Here is an 11,984-nt window from a genome sequence, read left to right as displayed (position 1 = left end):
GCCAAGCAAAAACTCCTCACGATTAGCTTCAAGGCTCTCCACCATCTTTTCCCATCTTACTTGGCTCTCTTCACCCACTACTCCAGTTAGCACCCTTCACGTCTCCCAAATACCTCGCTCTTGACTCTCTCACCTCTGACCCCTCACTCACACTGTTACTCTGGCATGGAACTCCCTCCTTCCAAATCCCCCAGCTTTTCTCCGCTTCAAAATCCTCCTAAAATTCTACCTCCTCCAGGGAGCTTTGCCGGATTAATACACAGCCCTTTAAGTCACATCACAATAGAAAATGTACATTTTACTCCTAGCCTTAGAACCTATGTACGTCTGACCATTTATCCACTTGGTCGACCATCTCCTCAGCTACTGCATCTCGACCTATTTGTTCTTCCTCCTGCTCCCACTATTTGTAAATACTTTCCATCTGTCTCTACTTAGTGTTAGAAATTCCTCAAGGGCAAGGAACGTGTGGCTTGCCCTGTGGTACTCCATCAAGCATTTAGTACGACGCCATGCGTTCAGTAGGCACTCAATAAATACCATTGATTGGCTGATTTATTGACTGACTGATGGGGACTCCATAGGGAGCGTTTGGTATACACTGAATTAGCAATGTGGAAATGAGTTAATGAGTCATCTGTGAATAATATGAACTCTAATGAACTGTACTCTGGAGCCCTGCAAGAGAGAGGCCAGCTATTGGTAGTTGAAAAGAGACACAAACCAGGAGCCAGAGACAATGAGAAAATGAAAGCATAGAAACCCCTTAGATTTTTCCTGAGTCTCAGCTGGTATTGTCATTATTTCTTAGATTATGCCAAGGATCTTTAACAATAATAAATATGACCATGCCATTTAAAGGGCTATATATTCGCCAGACGGCTGGGTTTAATCAGGTAAAGTGAAGTAGAGGGTTGAGCAATTTTCTGGGTCAGTTGATCGATGAACATAACTAATCTAGATCATTCAGACATCCCCAACCCCACCCTCACGCCTCCCATCTCCAAACTAACCATTTCTCATGTGTTTACACCTTGTCACATCCTTTGGAACACTGCTATTAGATAGGAAGGGGATATTCTGGAACCGGGATTTACCTGTCTCGTCTTATGCTGTTGTGTCATCCCCGACCCAGAGCGACTCCACGGACCCATCTCTCCCGGAACGCCCCACCTCCATCTGCAATCGTTCTGGTGGTGTATCCGAAGAGTTTTCTTGGTAAAAATCCGGAAGTGGTTTACCATTGCCGTCTTCCGTGCAGTCAACTCGAGCCTCCACCCTCGACTCCCTCCCATGCCGCTGCTGCCCAGTCGGGGTGAGTTTTGACTTGTAGCAGATAGCCTTCCGCTCGCTAGCCACTGGCCAAGCTAGGAATGGAATGGGTAAGCCTCTGTTTGACTCTCCCTCCCATCGCCAAGGCTGGTAGAGTAGTGGAAACTCGCCAGGTGCGATCCCGAGAGGGGTAGGATTTACTATTGGAACTCAGTTCAAATAATCAGTCGGTGGTGTTTCTTGAGCTCTCGCTCTGTGCGGAGCACTGTACTATATGCTTCGGAGAGTACGATAGACTTAATAGACAAGCAGCAGAGAGAAGCGGCGTGGCTCAGTGGAAAGAGCACGGGCTTTGGAGTCAGAGGTCATGGGTTCGAATCCCGGCTCGGCCACTTGTCGGCTGTGTGACTGTGGGCAAGTCACTTAACTTCTCGGTGCCTCAGTTACCTCATCTGTAAAATGGGGATTAAGACTGTGAGCCCCACGTGGGACAACCTGATTCCCCTGTGTCTACCCCAGCGCTTAGAACAGTGCTCGGCGCATAGTAAGCGCTTAACAAATACCAACATTATTATTATTATTATTAGACATGATCTCGTTCCAGCCAACAAGGAATTCCTCCTGAGAGGTGGAGCTTGAGGCCTTATCATTAAACTAGCTCAGACTCTGTTACAAGACTCTAAACAAACACTTTTTATCGATTTATTACAGGTGAAACATTAAAGAAAATGATGAGTGACTTAGTGGCTTAAGGAGGAAAATATGCGGAAGGCAGAGGCCAGTACTGTTTGATACAATCCCCAAATCCTGGAATAGTTTGAGCCGCTTAAGAACATAACCTATTCCATTACTGAGGGCAGCTATTGATTGATTATTTGTTTGAATTGAGTTCCAATAATAAATCCAAGTTCCAGAATATCCCCTCCCTACCTAATAAAAATGTTCCACGGGATGTGAAAAGGTTGTAAACACATGAGAAAAAGGCAGTTTGGAGAAGGTAGGTGTGAGGGTGGGTTGGAGGTGTCAATGATGTAGATTAGTTATCTTCATTGATCAACTTAACTAGAAAATTGCTCAACTCTCTACTTCACACTACCTGATTAAACACAGCCCCCTTGGGAATACTGTCATTATTGTCAATAATGGCACAGTCGTATTCACTATTGTTCAAGAACCTTCAATCATCTATCAGAGCACTATCCGGCATTTCTGTCCGTGTGTGTGCGTGTGAAAAATTCTTCTTCACATTTGAAAATGATGCTATTAGTGGCAAAGTTCGACCACTGGAGCCACTTGGCCGGAGAGCCCAAGCTATGGGTTCTCCGCCTAGTGATCCTCTTAAAGCTTCTGCAAAAGGAGAACTGCTCCTTTTTTGAATTCAGTTTACCACGCTGATCTGTCTGCCACAGTAGTCTCCCCATTTTCAGCTGAGATACCCAATTTTCTGCCGCTTTATTTTCCTGCATCCTTAAAAGGTTGCCTCTGTCCTTGTTTCGGTTGCCCGATTTCTTCTTGCCAAAAAACAACCGCTAGGGTATAGCGTGCTCTCCATTATTTTTGTTCTGTTTTTATGGTATTCGTTAAGCGCTTACTATGTGCTGGGCACTGTACTAAATGCTGGGGTAGATACAAGCTAAATCAGGTTGGACGCAGTCCGTGTCCCACACGGGGCTCACTGTCTTAATCCCCATTTTACAGATGAGGTAACTGAGGCACAGAGAAGTGAAGTGACTTACCCCAGGTCACACAGCAGACAAGTGGCAGAGCAGGGGTTAGAACCCAGGTCCTTCTGACCCCCAGGGCCGTGTTCTACCCACTGGGTCGCACTGCTTTGATTGATTGACCCGGAAATGAGCCAGTCCACGCTGGAGATGGTCCATACTGGAAACACGTCTACCAGATTTGTTGTATTGTACTCTCTCAAGTATCAGTCCAGTGCTCTCGCACACAGTAAGTACACAATAAATACCAACTGATTGAATACTGAAAACCCTGGTTAGCTCCCTCAATTGGTTACATGAAAACAGATTGTAAGACCCTGCTCAAAGCGTCACCCAATTGCTGCACTATATGAGATTTATTTTATGGTCATGATAAACCATAATGCGTATACCTGAGGGGAAATTAACTACAGCAGCTATATAGCAGCTATGCTTCGGATAGGATCTTTCCAGCAGTAGCACCATCTTCAAAAATTAAGGGCGCGTGTGTGTGTGGAGGGGTTGGGGGGGGAGGAGGAGGCCAATACACAGAACGCACATACACTGTTTTCAGAACAAGCACAGTAAAACCAGAGCACTATTGTAAAGTGCAAGAGTGTTGTAAAGAATCCGGGCAGAAAACTCAAAAACACTATAGCAGAAAAGCACTAAAAGAGGAGAGTTGTAACAACAGATTTCTGTGCTCCCTTCCTGGGGCTACAGGGTAGCACGTGAGGTCGCCCCATGGATTGTTGCTTTCAGCAGGCACTGAGCAATTCCACACACTTACTTCCCAGCACCCCTGGGAAGTAACTTCTGGACCACTTCCAGTTGGACCAATCCATTTCCAGTTTGGGGGTGCCATGGCCCTCTCTACCTGAAACACAGGGCTGTGAGCTTCTAAGGCACTCCCCGCCAGACCCAGCCTGAGCTGAACAGAGTTCAGGTTTGTTCCAACGTAATCCAACCCCGCGATCATGGGCAGGGCCAGTTCCCTGGAACAAGAAATGGGTTGGGGAGCCCCTCAGGGCTGGAATGGGAAGTCCCAGTAAGAGACTTGATAGTAAGGGGGTGGGGGAGAGGGTTTGAGGAACAGAGGTTGCCTTGCTTCTGTGGCTCCGTGCAGCTCCTTGGCTCAGAGCCAATTAGAATAGCGTGTCCGAAGTGAAAGATTTTCCTTGCGCCTCTCAACCCCATGGGGATGACAGAGCTCACACTGGCCAGTTGACCAGAGTTTTCTGGTCCGACCCTATGGCTTCTAGAGATTCAAGGCCTGGGGCAGTTAATTTGGCCCCGGGCTCAGACCTTGCGGACCAAGCGCCACCCATGCAGGGTCCTAAGGGACCATCATCATTGTCAGGAGCAGCATGGCCTAGTGGAAAGAGCCTGGGCCTGGGACTCAGAAGACCTGACTTCAAATCCCAGCTCTGCCACTCGTCTGCTCTGTGACCTTGGGCAAACCACTTAACTTCTCTGTGCCTCAGTGACCTCATCTGTAAAATGGGGGTTAAGACTGTGAATCCCACGTGGGACAACCTGATTACCTTGTATCTCCCCCAGCCCTTAAAACCGTGCTTGGCACATGGTAAGCGCTTAACCAATACCATAATAATAATAATTATTATTATTAAGAAGAGAGGGGGAAAGTGTTTTGATAAGGTGTGTAGGAATGGGGATGGATGCGCAGGTGGCGAGGGTGGATTTTGAGAGGAGGCAGAAGACCATCGTGACATTTGAGGGTTAGGTCATGGCAGGATCCGGGAAGGACGGGAGATACCTATATCTGCTGATTCTTCCACCACGGTGGTTGCTTCTCTGCCAAAATCTCCTAAGCATCACTGGGGTATAGTAGAGCAGGCTTGTCACGCAAAGCAGCGGCCAGCCTGGAACCCTACTTTTTTTTATGTTTTTTTGTTAAGCACTTACTACGTGCCAGGCTCTGTGCTACTGTAGATACAAGGTAACCAGGTTGGACAGAGTCCAAATGGGGCTCACCGTCTTAATCCCCATTTTACAGTTGGGGTAACTGAGGCAGAGAGAAGTGAAGTGACTTGCCCAAGGTCACACAGCAGACAAATGGCGGAGCCGGGATTAGAACACAGGTCCTTCTGACTCCCAGGCCCGTGCTTTATCCACTAGACTATGCCTGTTCAAATAAAGAATTTAGGAGGAGGTGGAGGAAGATTGTTTTCCCCTTTGCCACTTCCGAGGATGGCTCTCTGGATCTCTCAGAAGCTCCAAATGTGAGCATAAGGTTCAAGGATTTCTTCATATGGACTACTCCCCCGCCATCCCCATTTCCGCCTCTCTCCCACTTCCTACAGCAGTTTGGAAAAATAGACAGACTTGCAGACAATATTGCTCGTCGCTTAACTGTCATCGCAATTCCGGCCGCATCTTTAACCCAGCAAAAAGGAGACTGATCCCACCGAAGAGAATTTCTGGACACTCGATCAATCAGTGGTATTTATTAAAGGCTCACTCTGCGGAGAGCACCGTACTAAGCACTTGGGAGAGTATAATAGATTAAGTCGACGCAATCCCTTCCCTCAAGCGACTCCTCTGTTACGATACCGACATAGGTTTGACCTGAAATGGAGCCGAAGAGTTATCCAAGGCCGGCCTGAGTCTGGCCTGGTGTGGCTTGATCACTCAATTGAATTTGCTGAGCGCTTACCGTGTGCAGAGCACTGTTCTAAGCGCTTGGGAGAGTACAATGCGACTGAGTTAACGTTCCCTGACCACAAGGAGCTTACAGTCTAGAGGGAGATCCCTGGGTTTTATTGACTCAGTGAAAGTCCCCGGTAGGGTTGATCAGCTCTTAGTCCCTTTGTCTGAAGAATAATTTCGAATGATGTCATTATTATTAATAACTGGTGATGTGAATAACCATCAGTAATATTAATAATCAATAATTTAATAAAAACAATAATTCAATCGTTATGAATGATGATGATGATGATGATGATGATGGTATTTGTTAAGCACTTACTCTGTGCCAGGCACTGTACTAAGCACTGGGGTGGATACAAGCAAATCGAGTTGGACACAGTCCCTGTCCCATGTAGGGCTCAAAGACTCAATCCCCATGAGGTAACTGAGGCCCAGAGAAGTAAAGTGACTTGCCCAAGTTCACACAACAGACAAGTGACGGAGCCGGGATTAGAGCCCGTGACCTTCTGAATTAAATATACTTGCAACATCTCTCCTTCCTGGGAACTTTGGAATATTTAAGGAAAGTTCCCAATCGTGCTTTCCTTTCTCCTTGGAGTCATTCATTAGATAGGGGAAAGATGCTTTATCCATCCTAAGGGGCGGTTTCCCCTACTTTCTTCCTCTTCCTGGTAGCTGCTCTGCTGCTTGGGACTTTTTCACACTCCCTCTCCCCCTCTTCAGTGCTGGTGGATGCTCAGCATCTTGAGGAATTGGGGATAATAACAATAATAATAATTCAATAGTATTTATTGAGCGCTTACTATGTGCAGAGCACTGTACTAAGTGCTTGGGATGAACAAGTCGGCAACAGATAGAGACAGTCAATGTTGGTATTCGTTAAGCGCTTACCCTGTGCAGGGATGGAATAGGGTGGGATGAGGGAAAGGAAGGTAGTCGCAGGAGCTGAGGAAAAGGAGAATGGGGAAGGTGAGGCGGGGAAGAGTCTCAGACCTCCTTCCCCATGTCGCTCTTCCTCCCTCCTCTTCCACCACTGCCTTCCCTCTCCTCATAATAATAATGGTAATTGTTATGCGCTTACCATGTACCAAGCGCTGTTCTAAGCACTGGAGTAGATACAAGGTTATCAGGCTGTCCCAGGGGGGGCTCAAAGACTCAATCCCCATGAGGTAACTGAGGCCCAGAGAAGTAAAGTGACTTGCCCAAGTTCACACAACAGACAAGTGACGGAGCCGGGACAAGTGACGGAGCCCCCTTTTACAGATGAGGTAACTGAGACACAGAGAAGTGAAGTGACTCGCCCGAAGTCACACAGCTGACAAGTGGCGGAGCCGGGATTAGAGCCCACGACCTCTGACTCCCAAGCCTGGGCTCTTTCCACTGAGCCACGCTGCTTCTCTATTCTCATCCCTCCCCAGTCGGGTCTGAACCTGGTCCTCAGCTTTGCAACCCCTGAAGGCAGAAGCTGCCAGGTGCAAAAGCGATACAAACGGCAGCAGCAGCAGCAGCAAATTCCCCACATGGGATCCAGCCACAATGAAACTGTAGAAAAAAAAAAAGAAACGAAAGTTAAAAAACGTTACTCGTTGCTGCCTTGCTGGGCCAATCATTTAACTTCTCGGAGCCTCCGTCTCCTCTTCTGCAACAGAGGGCTCTCTTAGACTGTGAGCCCCGGGACTCTGTCCAATCTGGTGATTGTGAACTGGCCGAAGTGCTTGGCACAGTGTTAGATGCACAACATGCTCTTTAATAAATACCACCATCATCAGATATAGATCAGAGTGGGAAGTGGAGGAGTGCTGGAGAGCTGGGGGGGGAGGGGGTAAGTTTGGGGTGTGGATAGAAGGTCAAGGAAAGCCATGGGAACTGGGTGGGGCCGGGGGACTGGGCTAAGAAGGGGTTCAAAAGAAGGGGGGGGCCTGATAAATGTTGTTAAGTCTGTGCAGGGCAATCCGTTCTATTGAAACTGCAAAGCTACGCCTCGGTCTGGCCCTAGGCAGAAGCAGGACAAAACCAGGATGGCTCCCTGGAAAATGTCCTTAAAAAAATGAAATAAAAACAAAACCCAAAAAACTCTCATGCGGTCACAGCTTGTCACAGTTGAGTATGTGTTTTCTTAAAAAGAATAATTGCCTGGAAGGTAAAAAAAAAAAGTCATTTTGGGAAAGCAACGTACTAGCAACGGAAACAAAACCCACTCTAAACCCAGTTTTCTTAATAACCAGAACACCCTGTTCAGCCTCACCTTCTCTCCAACATACCTGACCGCTTAGTCAGGCTGGTGACAAAGGACGGGAATTGGAGGTTGGGCAGGCCAGAGAGAAAGCTAATCACACGGTGGAAGGAGTAGAAGAACCGTAATCTTTTTTTCTAAAGGAAATATTTTTTCTCCCAGGGGGTCTTGCATGAAATAACAGGCAATCAAAGGGTTGACGAGTGAGCTGGTATAGTGAACTAGAACATTCTTTATTTTGGGGTAAAATGAACATTTGTAGAAAACACTCCCCCCCGTGTCTGCAAAGACGCACGACATCTCAAATAACCAGTCTCAAGAAAGAAAATACTGTACAGCGGTAATGTCTGCCATCGGCCTAAATTCCGCCATTTAGTTTCCAGAAAAAGTGAATGCATTCCATTTTCCCCGCCTCTGACGGATAACTTTGAAATGAAGAGAATCAGCGGTTGCCGGATGCAAACTAATGGCCGAGGCCTCAGACGAGAAGGGCAACTGAGCCTCACGACCAAAGCTCCGGATTCTGGCTCAGAACGTATATTTTACGATTCATTTTATCTATCATTGTATTCTAAAGTAAAGTCATTTGGAGCTAGTAAACAGGAAGGTAAAATAGATTTCCTTTCAACACACAAGAAGCGAATAACAATGCAGTCTCTATGGTAAGGGGGAATCAATCGATCGATCAATAAAAGACTTGTTCCGCTGGGGTCCGTTTCCACTAAACCGTATAATCTTCTATTTAAATTAAAAAAAATACGCTGGGTTTACTTCGCTCCCTGTTTTTGTAATTAATCAAATCTCGGCAGGAAATGAAATCTTGAATTGGTATGATTCTCGAAACACTCGAATATTAACTAGAATCGGCCCCGCTCACTTGTCTACAAGAACATACGTTTGTTGTGATTACTGAGTATCAGGTTGCTTTGTTGACTACAATTGTCTAGTTTTATTGAGATGACTCAGATATGTATAGTTAGTAAACAGTAATAAAGCCACATGAATCAAGAAAGCAGACAAATTTATTAGTGATTTCCACCACGCTAACGGTCTCAGCTGAGAAAAATGATGGTGATCTAATTTCTCCCAGGGCTTCCTGTGCGTTTTGACTTATTTTGGTTTGGAAGTCGTTTAGGAACTCGTACCATTCTAAATCCATATCATGCTGGAAACCAAGACATCAGCATGGCCTAGTGGAAGGAGAGCAAAAGACCTGGATTCTAATCCTAGCTCTTCCACTTGCCAGCTGGGCGACCTTGAGCAGGTCACTTCACGGCTAAAAGGGGGATTCAGTACTCCTCCCTCCGATTAGGAGGGAGTGTGTCTGACCTGATCACGTTGTATCTATCCCAGGCACATAATAAGCGTTCAATTCATTCAAACGTATTTATTGAGCGCATATCGTGTGCAGAGCACTGTACTAAGCACTTGGAAAGTACAATTCAGCAACAGAGACAATCCCCGCCCACGACGGGCTCACAGTCTAGGAGTGAATCAAGTCCACAATTCGTAATATCAGGGTTCAATTCCTGATTTCATCACTCACTTAGAGGCCAGGTCTGTGTACGGTAAGGCTGATTTTCTGAGAGGAGACTTCAGATGAAAAGCCTCGGGACCTGACTCTGTCCGGGACCTAGGAGAAATCTAAACCTTGGCTCCAAACCAATGGGAATTGGGAACCTGCCATCCATTCGGGCAAGGGTAGAATTTCTGGAGCCACAATCTGCCAGATGCAATTCAGTGCATCTGAGCCAGAGGAGCCGGAGATTGGCACATCCACCTAATTGCCAGGAAGAATTCCAGGTTTTGCAATCGGACGCTCTGAGCCCCTACTCTGAAGCCACCCTTAGGAGTCCGGGTGGCAGTTCCCAGAGTCTAGGCAGCCTGGCACCGGAGAAAGAGGAGCGGTGCAGATCTCTCGGGATTCTTTGGAGACAGCCAGCAGGCAGGTAGGCAGACTCTTAGGCTAATTGCAAAGCACTCAGAAAAATCCCATAGCCATAAAGCTGATCCTGGAACACTGACTGGCCTGTTGCAACTTGGCAGAAAACCAACCTGTCTATCAATCAGTCAGTGGTCTTTATTAAGCTCTTACTGTGTTCAGAGTACTGTACTAAATGCTTGGGAGAGTACAATGCAATACAACTGTAGCCGTCAAATGGTAGACGTCAGATGGTAGACGTCATCCGTGTCCTCAAAGGGCTTGCAGTCCCTAAAGGGGAGACAGCCTAAAAATGCTAAATCCTGTCTCCTGCCAGGTTAAGCATTTTCCCTTGGGGGTAAAGAAAATGCACCAGATTTGTAATAATAATAATAATGATTATTATAATCATGGTAGTTGTTAAGCGCTTACTGTGTGCCAAGCACTGTACTAAGCGCTGGGGCGGATACAAGCAAATCAGGTTGGACACAGTCCCTCTCCCATGTGGGGCTCACAGTCTCAATCCCCATTTTACAGATGAGGTAACTGAGGCACAGAGAAGAGACGTGACTTGCCTAAAGTCATACAGCAGGCAAATGGCGGAGCCAGGATTAGAACCCATGACCTTCTGGCTCCCAGGCCTGGGCTCTATCCGCCACACACGCCGCTTCCTGTGCACAGCACATTCCCATCCCACGCTTACGGCGCATATGCTCTCTGGGAGTAGAGCTGTTGTCTTTCCACCCAGGAATGCCTTTAAAACGATTTTTCAGTTCCCAGTTTGGGGGCTCCAAGTCAATTGTATTTACTGAGCACATAACAATAATAATAATAATAATAATGATGGTACTTGGGAAGGACTTACTATGTGCCAAGCACCCTTCTAAGGGCTGGGGTAGGTACAAGTTCATTCATTCATTCAATCATTCAATCGTATTTATTGAGCGCTTACTGTGTGCAGAGCACTGTACCTGGAGTTTGGGAAAGTACAATACAGCAATGAACAATGACATTCCCCGCCCACCATGAGCTTACAGTCTAGAAGGGGGGAGACAGACACCAGTACGAATAAATAAAAAAAAAAATTACAGATGTGTACATAAGTGCCGTGTTAACATTAACCTGAGTTAATCAGGTTGGATGCATATGGGGCTCCCACTCTTATCCCCATTTTACAGATGAGGTAAGTGAGGCACAGAGCAGTGCAGTGACTTGCCCAAGGTCACACAGCAGATATGTGGCAGAGAGCCAGGATCAGAACCCAGGTCCTTCTGACTCCCAGGCCCGTGCTCTATCCACTAAGCCATGCCGCTTACTGGGTGCAGAGCACTATACTAAACGTTTAGGCGAGTACAATATAATAGAGTTGGTAGACACACTCCCTGGCCACAGTGAGCTTACGGTCTAGAGCTCCTCTCTATAAGTTAGGTTTTTCTCAGGGACTTCACCCCAGTATAGCTGGTTCCCTCTTTTAGAGAATTATCTGGGGGATCCCCAAAACAGCAAACATCATGTGGGACAGGGACTGCATCCAACCTGATTAGCCTCCATCTACCCCAGCGCTTACTACAATGCCTGGCACATAGTAAGCGCTTAACAAACGCCATCGTCATCCACAGCGCTCTGAAACGACTTGCTCTTCCTCACTGATTTTCCCGTGGCCTCTGGCTGAACGTTGCGAAGGACACAATTTGGGCTTTTGATTCGGACCTTGGAGTTGCAGTTGATGTTGAGATCCAGACCTATGAATTTGTTTATATCCTCCTTTGCACTCAGGCGTGCATGTCTGGTCATTTTGGTTTGTTTTGACCGTTTCGTAAATATCTTTATGCCGTCTCCTCCACTAGAGTGTAAGTTCTTTGTGAGCAGGAAATGTATCACGTCATCATTCTGAACTTCCCAAGCTCCTAGAACAGTGCAGTACATCAGATAAGAGTTACTGCTACTATTTAACTAATCAATCAATCAAAGGCAATTTTTTAGCACTTCCTAAGCACTTGAGAGAGTACAGTGCAACACAGTTGGTAGCCATAGGCCGGGACCTCAAGGAGACAGACATTAAAACGTAGGCGAAGCCGCAGGGTATAAGGATATTACTTCCATAGAAGGCACACCTGATTTCTCACGCAATTTCATCCGTTCACTAACAAACCATACTTGGTATTCAGTGACAGGACAAGCACCT

General features: G+C 46.7%; 1 non-coding gene across 1 annotated transcript; it reads right to left on the bottom strand.

Annotated features, from left to right (window-relative positions):
• Positions 1 to 1,325: 1,325 nt before the first annotated feature.
• LOC114807776 lies at positions 1,326 to 1,463 on the bottom strand. Its single transcript, XR_003755848.1, has one exon. It is a non-coding gene; the product is annotated as a small nucleolar RNA SNORA7 (small nucleolar RNA).
• Positions 1,464 to 11,984: the final 10,521 nt, after the last annotated feature.

The sequence above is a fragment of the Ornithorhynchus anatinus genome, chromosome X3 (assembly GCF_004115215.2).
Source record: "Ornithorhynchus anatinus isolate Pmale09 chromosome X3, mOrnAna1.pri.v4, whole genome shotgun sequence".
Taxonomy (NCBI): Eukaryota; Metazoa; Chordata; class Mammalia; order Monotremata; family Ornithorhynchidae; genus Ornithorhynchus; species Ornithorhynchus anatinus.
Note: the sequence above shows the minus strand (reverse complement) of the source record. Positions and strands in the feature narration are given on the sequence as shown.